Source organism: Hypanus sabinus, chromosome 6 (assembly GCF_030144855.1).
Source record: "Hypanus sabinus isolate sHypSab1 chromosome 6, sHypSab1.hap1, whole genome shotgun sequence".
In the NCBI taxonomy this organism is placed as follows: Eukaryota; Metazoa; Chordata; class Chondrichthyes; order Myliobatiformes; family Dasyatidae; genus Hypanus; species Hypanus sabinus.
In genome coordinates, this window is record NC_082711.1 from 16,814,150 (window position 1) to 16,828,962 (window position 14,813).

A 14,813-nucleotide genomic window follows, 5' to 3' on the forward strand; every position below is an offset into this window, starting at 1 on the left:
CCCACTTTTCAAGAAGGGAGGGAAGGAGAAAATGGAGATCTATCGCCCTGTTAGCCTAACGTCAGTCGTGGGGAAGATGCTTGAGTCCATTATTAAGGACGAAATAGTGGCATATCTTGATGGCAGTAATAGGATTAGGCCGAGCCAGCATGGATTTACCAAGGGCAAATCATGCTTGACTAATCTGTTGGAGTTTTTTGAGGATGTAACAAGGATGTTAGACAAGGGTAAGCCAGTGGATGGAGTGTACCTAGATTTTCAGAAGGCATTCGATAAGGTGCCACATAGGAGATTGGTGAGTAAAATCAGAGCTCAAGGCATTGGGGGCAGGGTTTCAACATGGATAGAAAACTGGTTGGCAGATAGAAAGCAAAGGGTAGCAGTGAATGGGTGTTTCTCGGACTGGCTGGAGGTGACTAGTGGGATACCACAGGGCTCTGTATTGGGACCACAGCTCTTTACGATTTATGTCAACGATTTAGATGAGGGCATTGAAAACTATATCAGCAAGTTTGCTGATGATACTAAACTGGGTGGCAGTGTGACATGCGAAGAGGATGTTAGGAGAATACAGGGAAACTTGGATAGGCTGAGTGAGTGGGCAGATACTTGGCAGATGTCATTCAATGTGAATAAATGTGAAGTTATCCACTTTGGAAGCAGGAACAAGAGGGCAGAGTATTGTCTGAACAGTGTAGAATTGGGTAAGGGAGAAATGCAAAGAGACCTAGGAGTCCTAGTTCATCAGTCAATGAAGGTGAATGAGCAAGTGCAACAGGCAGTGAAGAGGGCAAATGGAATGTTGGCCTTTATTACAAGGGGAATTGAGTACAAGAGCAAGGATGTCCTTTTGCATTTGTACAGGGCCCTGGTGAGACCACACCTGGAATATTGTGTACAGTTTTGGTCTCCAGGTTTAAGGAAGGACATTCTGGCAATTGAGGAAGTGCAGCGTAGATTCACTAGGTTGATTCCTGGGATGGCAGGGCTGTCTTATGCAGAGAGATTGGAGAGATTGGGCTTGTACACACTGGAATTGAGGAGATTGAGAGGGGATCTGATTGAAACATTTAAGATAATTAAAGGATTTGATAGGATTGAGGCAGGAAATATGTTCCAGATGTTGGGAGAGTTCAGTACCAGAGGGCATGGATTGAAAATAAGAGGTCAGTTATTTAAAACAGAGTTGAGGAAAAACTTCTTCTCCCAGAGAGTTGTGGAGGTATGGAATGCACTGCCTCGGAAGACGGTGGAGGCCAATTCTCTGGATGCTTTCAAGAAGGAGCTAGATAGATATCTGATGGATAAGGGAATCAAGGGATATGGGGAAAAGGCAGGGACTGGGTATTGATAGTGAATGATCAGCCATGATCTCAGAATGGCGGTGCAGACTCGAGGGGCCGAATGGTCTACTTCTGCACCTATTGTCTATTGTCTATTGTCAATAAAGAAAGGGAAGATAGATTAAGAAAACAAAATAGCACAAAATATCAAAACAGATAGTAAAAGTTTCTTATAATTATATAAAGCTTTTCCTTTTCCTACAATTATGTAAAGCTAAATTGAATGTAGGTCCCTTGGAGGGCAAGGAGGGGAAATTGATATTGGGTAATAAGGAAATGGCAGAGGCTTTGATTGACTATTTTGTATCAGTCTTCACAGTGGAGGACACAGCTAACATACTAAAGAGAGATGTTATGGACACAATGGGAGGTGAGGACCTCGATACAATAGCTATCACTAAAGGGGTAGTGTTGAGCAAACTTGTGGGCCTGAAGATAGATAAGTCCCCTGGTCCTGATGGAATGGACCCCAGGGCAGAAATGGCAGAAGTTATAGTAGAGGCTCTGGTGATAATTTACCAAAATTCTCAGGACTCTGGGAAGGTTCCAGTGGATTGGAAGACACATCACGCCACTGTTCAAAACAGGATGTAGGCAAAAGGCAGGTAACTATAGGCCAGTTAGTTTATCATCTGTATTTGGGAAAATACTTGAAGCTGTCATTGAAGAAGAAATAGTGAGACATCTGGAAAGAAATGGATCCATCAGGCAGACACAGCATGGATTCAGCAAAGGCAGGTCCTGTTTGACAAACTTACTGGAGTTCTTTGAGGATTTAATGAGCGCAGTGGATAAAGGGGAACCGATGAACCATATTTACTTGAACTTCCAGACAATGTTTGATAAGATGCCACATAAAAGACTTATCCATAAGATAAGGATGCATAGAGTTGGGGGGTGATGTATTAACATGGATAGAGGATTGATTAACTAATAGAAAGCAGAGAGTTGGGATACATGGGTAGAATACTCGCAACTGTAGTAGTGTCATGCTAATCACTATACTACCATGGCATTCTGCAAGAATCATGTTCCAGCATTTATGAATACACTATTGCCCTGGAGTGGCATGCTGAAGTGGAATTTTATTTATAACTAAATGCATGTACAGTGGCATACAAAAGTTTGGGCACCCCGGTCAAAATTTCTGTTACTGTGAATAGCTAAGCGAGTAAAAACTGACCTGATTTCCAAAAGGCATAAAGTTAAAGATGACACAGTTCTTTAATATTTTAAGCAAGATTACTTTTTTTACTTCCATCTTTTGCAGTTTCAAAATAACAAAAAAGGAAAAGGGCCCAAAGCAAAAGTTTGGGCACCCTGCATGCTCGGTATTTAGTAACACCCCCTTTGGCAAGTATCACAGCTTGTAAACACTTTCTGTGGCCAGCTAAGAGTCTTTCAATTCTTGTTTGGGGGATTCTCGCCCATTCTTCCTTGCAAAAGGCTTTTACTTCTGTGAGATTCTTGGGCCGTCTTGCATACACTGCTCTTTTGAGGTCTATCCACAGATTTTCGATGATGTTTAGGTCGGGGGGGTCTGTGAGGACCATGGCAAAACCTTCAGCTTGCGCCTCTTGAGGTAGTCCATTGTGGATTTTGAGGTGTGTTTAGGATCATTATTCTGTTGTAGAAGCCATCCTCTTTTCATCTTCAGCTTTTTTACAGACGGTGTGATGTTTGCTTCCAGAATTTGCTGGTATTTAATTGAATTCATTCTTCCCTCTACCAGTGAACTGTTCCCTGTGCCACTGGCTGCAACACAAGCCCAAAGCATGATTGATCCACCCCAGTGCTTAACAGTTGGAGAGGTGTTCTTTTCATGAAATTCTGCACCCTTTTTTCTCCAAACATACCTTCGGTCATTGCACCCAGAAAGTTCTATTTTAATTTCATCAATCTATGGGACGTATTTCCAAAATGCATCAGGCTTGTTTAGATATTCCTTTGCAAACTTCTGATGCTGAATTTTGTGGTGATGATGCACCATCAATAACTCACTCTGAGACGTAAGGTGAGATATCGGCTTTTATTGACTGGAAGAAGGAACAAGCAGTGAGTGACCACCATACTACATCCTGGAGACTGAGAGGCTGGGCTCAGGCCTCGATTGCCTTTATACAGGGGTCTGTGGGAGGAGCCACAAGAGCAGTCAGCAGGGGGCATGTCCAGACAGGTATATGTAGTTCACCACAGGTGAGGATGCAGGAAAGGTTTTCTTCTGATGACTCTTCCATGAAGGTCATATTTGTGCAGGTGTCACTGCACAGTAGAACAGTGCACCACCACTCCAGAGTCTCCTAAATCTTCCTGAAGGTCTTTTGCAGTCAAACAAGGGTTTTGATTTGCCTTTCTAGAAATCCTATAAGCAGTTCTCTTGGAAAGTTTTCTTGTTCTTCCAGACCTCAACTTGACCTTCACCATTCCTGTTAACTGCCATTTCTTAATTACACTATGAACTGAGGAAACAGCTACCAGAAAACGCTTTCCTATCTTCTTATAACCGTCTCCTGCTTTGTGGGCATCAGTTATTTTAATTTTCAGAGTGCGAGGCAGCCACTTAGAGGAGCCCATGGCTGCTGATTGTGGGACAAGGTTTGAGGAGTCAGGGTATTTATAAAGCTTTGAAATTTGCATCACCTGGCCTTTCCTAACGATGACTGTGAACAAGCCAAAGCTCTAACAAGCTAATTAAGGTCTGAGACCTTAGTAAAAGTTATTTGAGAGCTCAAATCTCTTGGGGAGCCCAAATTTTTGCATGGTGCTCCTTTCCTTTTTTTCATTCTAAAATTGTACAAAACAAAAATAATATACTAATCTTGCTTAAAATGTTGAAAGATTGTTTCATCTTTAACTTTATGACTTTTGGAGATCACTTCATTTTCTACTCACTTAATTATTCACAGTAACAGAAATTTTGACTGGGGTGCCCAAACTTTTGCATGTCTCTATATACAGCAAATATGGGATGTATATATGCTGTGCCTTCGGAATTGCTTCCAGAAGTTCCAGTCATTGCTTCTTTGCTATCATCCCTGCCAGTGTTCTTTTCCAATCAATTCTGGCCAACTCGTCTCTCATGCTTCTGTAATTCTCTTCACTCCACTGTAATACTGATACATCTGACTTTAGCTTTTCCTTTTCAAATTTCAGGGTGAACTCGATCAAATTATGATCACTTTCCCTGAAGAGTTCTTTTACCTTATTCTAGTTCATTGCACAACACCGGATCCATAATAGCTGATCCCCTTGTGGGCTCAACCGTGAGCTGCTCTAAACAAACATCTCATAGGCACTCTGGAAACTACCCCTCCTGTAATCTAGCACCAACCTGATTTTCCCAATCTACCCACAACTTAACAACTTGTGAATCTACAGAATAATATTTTGACCTGTTAATATTACTGTGTTAATTTTATTTTATGTGCTGATTTTGATGTCTTGAAGAAGGGTCATTTCCACAGTTGCTGCCTGACCTGCTGAATTTCTCCAACATTTTGTGTGTGTTGCATATGATATATGCACTATATTTTGCTCCTTGGTCCCTGTAGAACGTTGTTTCATTTAGCTGTATACATGCATACAGTTGAATGATAATAAACTTGAACTTGAACTATCCCAGTCTGAAAACTACACACTAGAATCATTGAATTGATATGGTACCTGAGGCCATTCAGCCCTTCTTTGCAGGCTGCTTTCAGGGCAATTGCAAAATATCTGTTTCTTACTTCTCCCCAAATGGTCCATGGGTTACCCATTCTCTTTACCAATTGCTTTTTGAAGCACTGATAAATTCTGTTTACACTAACCTTACAGGCAGTGACTGCAGATCATAACTCTAAAGTTTAATTAGTTTTTCACATGTCTCTCTTGCCCCATTGAACTCATGTCCACAATTCTCAACTCCATTCTATTTCCCTTGGTTAATCCCTTCTCACCTACAATGGTGATACTTCACATGCTTTCAATCAAAGTTTCTGATAAGGGCCCTCAACCCCAAGCATTGACTGTTTATTCTTCTCCATAGATGCTGCCTGCATGTGCAGAGGATGCCTGACAATTCACTTCTCCACCACCTACCATTCAAGAATAACTTAATGTCTACACTCAGCCATTATATTAGATACACCTATACAAATGCTAGTTAATGCAAATATCTAATTAGCCAATCATGTGACAGCAACTCAGTGCATAAAAGCATGCAGACATGGTCAAGAGGTTTAGTTGTTGTTCAGACCAAACATCAGAATGGGGAAGAAATGTGATCTAAGTAACTTTGACTGTGGAATGATCGTTGGTGCCAGATGGGGGATTTGAGTATCTCAGGAACTGCTGATCTCCTGGGATTTTGTCCAGAGTTCACAGAGAATGGTGTGAAACAGAAAAAAAGAACATTCAGTGAGAGGCAATTCTATGGCTGAAAATGCCTTGTAAATGAGAGAGGTCAGGGGAGAATTGTCAGAATGGTTCAAGCTGGCAGTAACTCAAATAACCACGTTACAACAGAGGAGCTTCTCTGAAAAATCAACACATCAAACCCTGAAGTAAATGGGCTGCAGCAACAGAAGACCATGGACATACACTCAGTGGCCAGAATGTTGGGTTAAGGAGGTACCTAATAAAATGGGCACTGTATATAGATCAGGACTAGGCATTTCCACACATAATGTCCATGCCAAATACAATGCTGAATTAAACTAAATCTCTTCTACCAAATTTCCTCAAACTCCTAATGAAATGCAGTTGTGGATGTGCCTTCTTCATGATAGCATCAATATGTTAAGCCCAGGATAGGTTTAGTAGTAATTGAAGGGTTTGCTAGGTCACTGAAGAGTCAGTTGGCTAGGTCTCCACCATGTAAGGGTCGCAGGATGAAATGGACTTTTCACAACAACACAAATATATAAAACCAACAGAGTCAATGGGCCAGGCAGCATATGTACAGAGAAATGACCAGCAGATATTTCAGGTCAATATCTTTCATCTGAACGAAAAAGGAGAGAGGGGAGATAGCCAGCTTAAAGAGAGAATGGGGCAAGAACAGGCAAGCAATAGGACCATCCAGGTATGCAGGGGTGAGCGACCGATGGCAGAGTGAAGAGTGAAAATAGCGACAGAGGCCAGAGGCTGATAGGTGGGGTCAATGAAGGGCTGAAGATGATGGACTCTGATAGTGAAGGAAGGTGGAATATGAAATCAAATAAGGGAGGTGAGGAAGGCAGTGGGAACAGTTAGAGGATGGGACCCACTAGGAGGATCGATCGAGCAGGTGGAGGAGGTAATGAAGGGTCTCACCTTCAAACACTAATTACCCTCATTCCTCTGCAGGTGCTGCCTGAGCAAATTAGTTCCTCTAAAAGCTTTTTTTTTTAAATGTTAGTTTTGTGGTTATGATTACCAAGAATAGTTGTTTTTTTAACCAAATTATTCAGAAGTTCAGATTTTTACATGACTCTGGTGGGATTTGAACTCTTGTCTCTCCGAATTGATAATCAAGGTTTCAGTCCTACCAGTCCGGTAACTTAGCTCTTTCTCCTCCTTACGAGGAAACTTGCTTCCAACCGCCAGGTGCACTGTCATTTCCATCACAGACCAGGTAACACCCTAGGTTTTCTATAGGTGAAATTTAGAATGGGGAGGTCTTTAGCAAAAACAAGATGAGGCCTCTAGTCATAAACAGGAACCACCCTTGTTGTCTGCTGAGGTGAAGTAAACACAACACCTTACAAAGCTCTGGCTTCGCAATAACCCAGAAGAATACTTCGATGAAATTTGGATTTTTTTCTGTATTTAAAATTATATTGTTTCCTGTCAGGTGCCATTCCTCCCATCTGCCCTTGGGCAGGGAGATCATTGTAAGCAGTCATTTGGTCCCATTAGTGCTCAATTTAACTCTGCTGTTGTGATCTAACAAAGAAGATATCACACAGTATAGTAACGTAGGAGAAAAATGGAGAAAGAGCTGTATATTTTCTGAAGGTAATACCATTTTATTTTATTTTATTTTATTGCATGTCTGATGCCTTGTTCACTAAGTTACTTTGTCAGAAATGAGGAAGTTAAGGAAGAAATGTTTCAGTCTTTGGCAAGACTCTTGCCGAATATAATGCCTTGTGAACAAGTCTTTCAGAAGAACACTAGAAGCAAGAGCTGTGGTGGTGAAAATGGTTTGGGATGTGATCTGTTTATCTGCTTGTGAATCCAGTTCACGTTGGTGACTCTCTTGTGGGCCTTGTGATTGGTTTTAGGCCTTGTCATAGTACATAGTTATTCAAGGAAGAAACCTGTGGCAAGGGATAAAAAGTAATAACAATATAGCTCAGGCTTTGGCTAGGTTGAAAGGATTAGAAGGAAATGTAGAGCAAATCAGGAAGTGAATGAACAAATTGATGACACACCTGGGCTATAATAATCAGAAACTTGTATTGAGGAAGGACAGGTGGGGTGGGGAATTCAATGATGAATCTAGTTGAACACTGAGCTGTGAATCTGGACTTAAATAAGCTGCAGGCGTGAGGAGTGGAATGTAAAGTGATATACCTAGAATTTACCGAAGCAATCTTGAATTCCATAAGACATAGGAGCAGAATTAGGCCATTGGCCCTACTGAGCCTGCTCCATCATTCCATCATGTCTGATTTATTATCCCTCTCAACCCCATTTTCCTGCCTTCTCCCCACAACCTTTGACACCCTTACTAATCAAGAATCTATCAGTCTCCACTTTAAATATAACCAATGACTTGATCTCCACAACTGTCTGTGGTAATGAATACCACAGATTCACCACCCTCTGGCTTAAGAAATTCCTCCTCATCTCTGTTCTAAAAGGTCATTGTCCTATTCTGAGGCTGTGCTCTCAGGTCCTAGTCTCCCCCACTATGGGAAACATCCTCTCCATATCCACTCTGTCAAGGCCTTTCAACATTTGATAGGTTTCAATGAGATCCCTTTTCATTCTTCTAAACCCCAGTGAGTTCAGGCCCAGAACCATCAAACACTCCTCATACGTGAACCCTTTGGTTCCCCGGATCATTCCCATGAACCTCTCCATCGCCAGCAGGTTTCTAATGTCAGCTGTTACTAAAACAGAGGGAAGTAAGAAGGGAGATGGGTAGAGAGGCAAGATGCTGAAGGTGAGGTAGCTACTTCCTATCAGAATGAGAATCAGGCTTATTGTCACCGCCACAGGTCATGAAAATTGTTGTTTGTGGCAGCAGAACTGTGCAAAAAATTACTGAACTACTAAATAAATAAATAGTGTGGTAGTTTTCATGGGATCATGATCGCAACGCTTTCTGTGTAAACAAGATAGCTGTGAGATGTAGGTTGGTCTCATGTACCCTATTGCCTTGGGTAAACATGATTTTAAATCCAATGCCTAGAGACACAGGAAACCGGCCATTCGGCCCTTCTCATGTGTACTGACCCAGTTGTCTACCTGAGCTAGTCTCGTTTGGCCCATCTCCCTCGACATCTTTTCTATCCAGTTTAGCTAAAATCTCTTTGCTGTCTGTGGGTGTCACGTGTTACTTAAACTCAGCACCCAGATCATCAGAATAGCTGGTCGAGTGGCAAATGGAAGGTTTATTTATATTCAAAATGTCTCTTTTCCTAAAAGCTTTGGTTCTTGACTGCAGTATTATTGTTGTTTCAGCTGTACTCTTTGATAGCTGTGTACTGGTGAAACTATTTTTTGAGACTTAACACATTTTTTGTCTCAATGTTTCCTCTGAGTGCTCATTGTGTCATTAAGTAATGTAACCTGGAAATGACCATTCAGCCCAACTCACATGCTGACCACAGTGCTCACCTAACTAGTCCCATTTTTCTGCGTTTGGCCCATATCCATCTCAACCCCTCCTGTCCGGGTGCCTTTTGAACGGGCTGAAAAATGGCCGATGGAATTCAATGCAGACATGTGTGATGTGTTGCACTTTGGGAGGACAAACCAGGATAGGACTTGCAAGTTGAGTGGCAAGGCACTGAAGGGTACTGTAGAACGGAGGGATCTGGGAATTCTGATGCATAATTCCATAAAAGTGGTGTCACAGTTAGATAGGGCCGTAAAGAGAGAGCATTTGGCACACTGGACTTCATAAATCAAAGGGCGTTCAGGAGTTGGGATGTTACATTGAAACTGTGGAAGACGTTGGTGTAATGTTTTGTAACTTCAAACCATTAAACTAATTAAAAGGAAAAGACCGAGAGTTCAAAATGCAAGCCTTAGTTTGTCCTTTACTTTAAATGAGGCGTGAACTTATCCCGTGGTTGTGTGATGACATATGCAATTCATATAACCCATAATGAATTAATGAAGCACACAAAAATGTTTAATCAACTAATATATGTACAAGATTACTCAAATATTACTGAAATATTAAATACCTAACAGTTGGTGAGGGGTAAGTTAGAGCTTTGTGTGCAGCTCTGGTCACCGACCTACAGGAACGGTATCAAAGAGATTGAAAGATTGTGGGGAAAATCTAAAGGGATGTTGCTGGGTCTGGAGCACCTGGAATGTCAGAAAATGTTGAACAGGTTAAGATTTCTTTCTCTGGAGCGTAGGAGAATGAGGAGAGGTTTAATAGAGGTAGACAAAATGACAGGAGGTATAGATAGGGTAAAACAATACCAGAACAAAGTGCAACAGCTCCAGAGAGAGAGAGCAGTGCGGGTAATGGCATGTGAGCTGCCCTTTCTCAGGGGATACAAAGGGGCAGATCATCACCTCGGGTTAGTTCGATCTAAAAGGAAATAAATCACGTGCTGTCTCCCAGGAAACGATCCACCTTGCGATGTGTGGAAAATACCAGGAGATTGTGCAGCCCTGTTTTCCTATGCAGTCTTTTCCCAGCAGTGTTTGAACTATCACCGGTGTCCCATCGTGGTACAGCTGATGGTTGTGAGTCTGCCCGCACTCAGATTCTCAGCATCGTACTCCCGACTGTAATTTCTTGAAGACTTCCCGAAATTCCCCGTGCTCTCCACGTTTTACTGCATTGCGTGTGTGACCTGCAGCTGTGCTTCAGTAGGAGCACTTCCAGCTCCGCTTTAGCTGGTGGCAAGTTCCGGGTTTCACGTAAGCACACATAATCAGGATCAGAATCAGAACGTGAATGCCAAAGGTGGAACTTCCCAGTGGCCAAACATTTTAATCCTGTTTCCCATTCCTGTTCCGATGCTCCGGTTCACAGACCTCCTCTTGAGCCAAGATGAGGCCACCCTCAGGGTGGAGCAGCAACACCTTATACTCCAACACACACAAAATGCTGGTGGAACACAGCAGGCCAGGCAGCATCTATAGGGCGAAGCGCTGTCGACATTTCAGGCCGAGACCCTTCGTCAGGACTGACCGAAAGGAAAGATAGTAAGAGATTCTTACCTCCCTATAGATAGTAAGAGTTTCTTCTCCCTATAGATGCTGCCTGGCCTGCTGTGTTCCACCAGCATTCTGTGTGTGTTGTTGTTTGAATTTCCAGCATCTGCAGATTTCCTTGTGTTTGCACCTTATATTCTATCTGGGAAGTCTCCAACCTGATGGCAAGAATATTGATTTCTCCTTCTGGTTTAAAAAAAAATCTCCCTCTCCCTCCTCTCTTCTTCTATTCCCCACTCTTACCTCTTCTCACCTGCCTATCACCTCCCCCTGGAACTCCTCCCCCTTCCCTTTCTCCTGCGGTCCATTCTCCTCTCCTATCAGATTCCTTCCTTTCCCAGCCCTTATCTCTATTGCCTACCTAACTTCACCTATCATCTTCCTGCTCGCCTCTTTCCCCTCGCCCGACCTCTTTATTCTTCCTATCCAGTCCTGATGAAGGGTCTTGGCCTGAAACTTCGACCGTTTATTCATTGCCATAGACGCTGCCCGACCTGCTGAGCTCCTCCGGCACTTTGTGTGCGTTGCTCTGGATTTTCATCATCAGCAGAATTTCTCACGTTTATTGCTGAATGTTGTCAGAACATCAGAATTGTGTTTATCATTTCTGACAAATGTCAAAAAGTGGGAGTGGTAAAGTCCAAGACGTAAAATATTAAAGATGAGCACCGAAGCGCGCAGCAAAATGTGTTGTTTGTATCATTGCTTTGGATGTGTGGGGCCGGCCGGTGTCAGCATGCTCCCCCCACGCTTTGGTTGTCAGCACAGCATACCCACAACCTACTAACCCTCACCGATCGTCTGCAATGTGGGAGGAGACCGGAGCACCTGGAGGAAATCCGTGCGGTCACGCGGAGAATGTACAAACTCCTTACAGACAGCAGCAGGATTAGTGATCGCTGGCACTGTAAAGTGATAACGTTAACTGTTATGCACAAAGAAAGAAATAAACAGAAAAATAAACAGACAGACAGATAGTTTTTGAAAGAGGGATAGTGAGGTTGTGTTTATGGGCTAATGGACCCTTCAGAAATCTGCTAGCAGACGGGAAGATGTTCCTAAACCATTGAGTGTGTGTCTTCAAGCTTTTGTACCCCTTCCTTGATGGTAGTAGTGAGAAGAAGGCAAGTCAAGTCAAATTTAGATATTACTTAACAGCCATCAGTGTTTTCCAATCATAACCAAGATGTAGAGGATACAGATAAACTATTACATCTGGACTGGGAGTGGTCGCGTGTCTGAACATGCCACCATCTTTAGTTCTGGGTGGTGGGGGTCCTGAACGATGGGTCGTGCCTTTTTTGAGGTGCTACCTTTTCAAGATGTCTATGATGGTTGACTCCCCAATAGTAACAGGTCAGTGCTTGTGGCACGTGAATCTCTTACCTGTGGCTTAACATCACAAACAGCAGTGGGAGTAGTCAGGTCACTGGCTCCTCAAACCTTCTTCTCCATTCACTATGATCATGGCTCCAACAAAGACCTCCCTCATTCTTTTAAAGTGCAAACATGTGTTGATCTCCCTTCTAAATTTCATCTGCACCTGACCTTCTAAGTAAAGAGCCTCCCATTTAAAACAGAGATGAATCAATTTTCTTTTATAGTCATAGAATCCCAAAGGCATAGAAACAAGCCACTTGGCCTATATCGCCATGACGACTGTATGACCAGCAAGCTAGTCCCATCTGCATGTTTATGGCCCCAAGTTCTCAGAACTTCTCCTATCCAAGTACCCATCCCAGATGTTGTTGATGAGCCTGCCTCAAACATTATTTCTGGCAGCTCATTTCAAACATGTCCCACCCTTTATGTGAAGAAGCTGTCCCTGCTGTCCTTTATAAATTTTTCTCCTCTGAACTTAAGCATATGCCCTCTTGTTTTTAGCAGCCCTACCAAGGGAAAGAGACTGTGTGTTTATGTGTTTTCATCTTATCTTTGCCCCTCGTGATCTTCTGTAACTCCCACCCCCATCTATCTCCTATATTCCAGGGACTGAGGGCAGCATGGTAATACAATGGTTTGCACAACACTTTACAGTACCAGCAACCTGGGTTCAATTCCCACAGCTGCCTGAAAGGAAGTTGTATGTTCTGTCTGCGACCGCATGGGCTTCCTCTGGGTGCACTGTTTTCCTCCCACTGTCTAAAGATGTACCGATTGGTAGGCTAATTGGTCATTGTAAATTATCCTGTGATTAGGCTCAGATTAAGTTGGGAGATTGCTGGGCAGTGCGACACGAAGGGCCAGAACTTTATGCAACCTTCCTTTGTAACTTGGGTCCTTCAGTCTAGACACCATTCTAGTAAATCTATTCTGCACTCTATCTAGTTTACTAACTCTATCTCGTTTAGGGTGACCAAGACTACACAATACTCAGCAAGATCTTGTATAATGTTTCAATAGTTATAAGTCTTGAGATGGAGAGGAAGAGAATGAAGATGAGTATATTGGGAACAGTGTCCTGAATGATTTTTAAGGCAGATAAATTCTTGATAAACAAAGGCATCTGGTCAAGTTAGTGGTCATTTACACAAGTGTGGTGAGGTCGAGGTACAATGAATCTACAACAGTATGTCTGGCATGCAATTTCAGACATCACACAGAACATGTCTTACACATAAATTATACAGGACAGTGAAGAAAGAGGTTGTGCAAAACAAGTGTTCAGTGCGAAAAAAAAACTGTCAGATTTTCACTTGCAATTTTTATCGATGTACCTATCAGGATACACAATGGCTTCGTTCAGTAACTGCTCTTAACGAGACTGTGAGAAACTGCAAAGAGTTGTGGACACAGCTCAGCACAGCACGGAAAATAAGTCTCCCCGACACGGGCTCTGAGATGAGCTTTATTTGTCGCACTTACATCGAAACATACAGTGAAATGCATCGTTTGTGTCACAACCAAAGCTGTCCAAAAATGTGCTGGGGGCAGCTTGCAAAAGTCACCATGCTTCCGGTGCAAATACAGCATGCCCACAACTTAGCCATTCTAACCCGTTGGAGGGAATCAGTCCTGGGGAGAAGGCAGAGACTCCTAACGGTGGGAATTGAACCCCGATCGCTGATCACTGTATTAGCGTTACATTAACCGCTATGAAACTGAGCCACCCTAGTGATTCAGCAGATCTGTGGACCGTGTAAGAGAGTTATTGCTTCAGCTCAAAGACGCTTCTCCACAACAGTGAAAGGTTACCATGAGTGGGCATTAAGTGTGATCTGATGTTACAGTCAGATCAGCCCTAGTCCTATTAAATGGCAGGGCAAGCTTGTGTGGCCTGGTTGCTACAGGCCATGCCCAGGTCACAAGCGAGTTTTGCTTTTACACACATCCATAGGTTGATTTTGACCCTCTTAACAGAGACGAGTGATCCTGGCCATCATCGATACTCTTCAGAGATTGTCAGTGATCGAATAACCAGGGCTTGTGATATGCCCCAGCTGCTCAGACCTGCTCCCGTGGCTTCACATGACCCTAAGCAGATGCTACACCTTGTCCGAGGGTAGCGGAGAGAGGGAGCATCTTACACCTGCTTTGGTAGAGACGTATCTCCACCCCACCACTCAGAAAAACACATCCAACTAATTAAAAAACAGGAATTATTAAAAGTGGAGAGTGCAAGGAAACTAGTTCTATCATTCGTGCTGTATACACCAGACTTCTGAATTTAATAATACTCTGGGAATTTATTCATATGTTGGTGGATCCATGGGTTGAGTTATCATAACCCAGGAATGATCTGTGTTTCCATGTAAAATTAAGGTCAAAAAGGAGGGAGGGTGAAAGTCTGTCAAATCAGTGAATCATAAAAACTGGCTAGTTATAAGTGGCATGGTAGCATAGCGGTCAGCAGCAGCAATCACCGATGGGGGTTCGATTCCCGCTGCTGTCTGTAAGGAGTTTGTACATTCTCCTGTGGCTACGTGGGTTTCCTCTGGGTGCTCCGGTTTTCACATTACAAAGGTGCACAGCTGGGGCTGAGTGAGTTGTGGGATTGCGATATTGGTACAGATGTGAGAATCATTCAAAATGTAACTGTGAACAAGGTCACCAGAGAGACACTGAAGCTGATGAATATAGAAGTGTTTTATT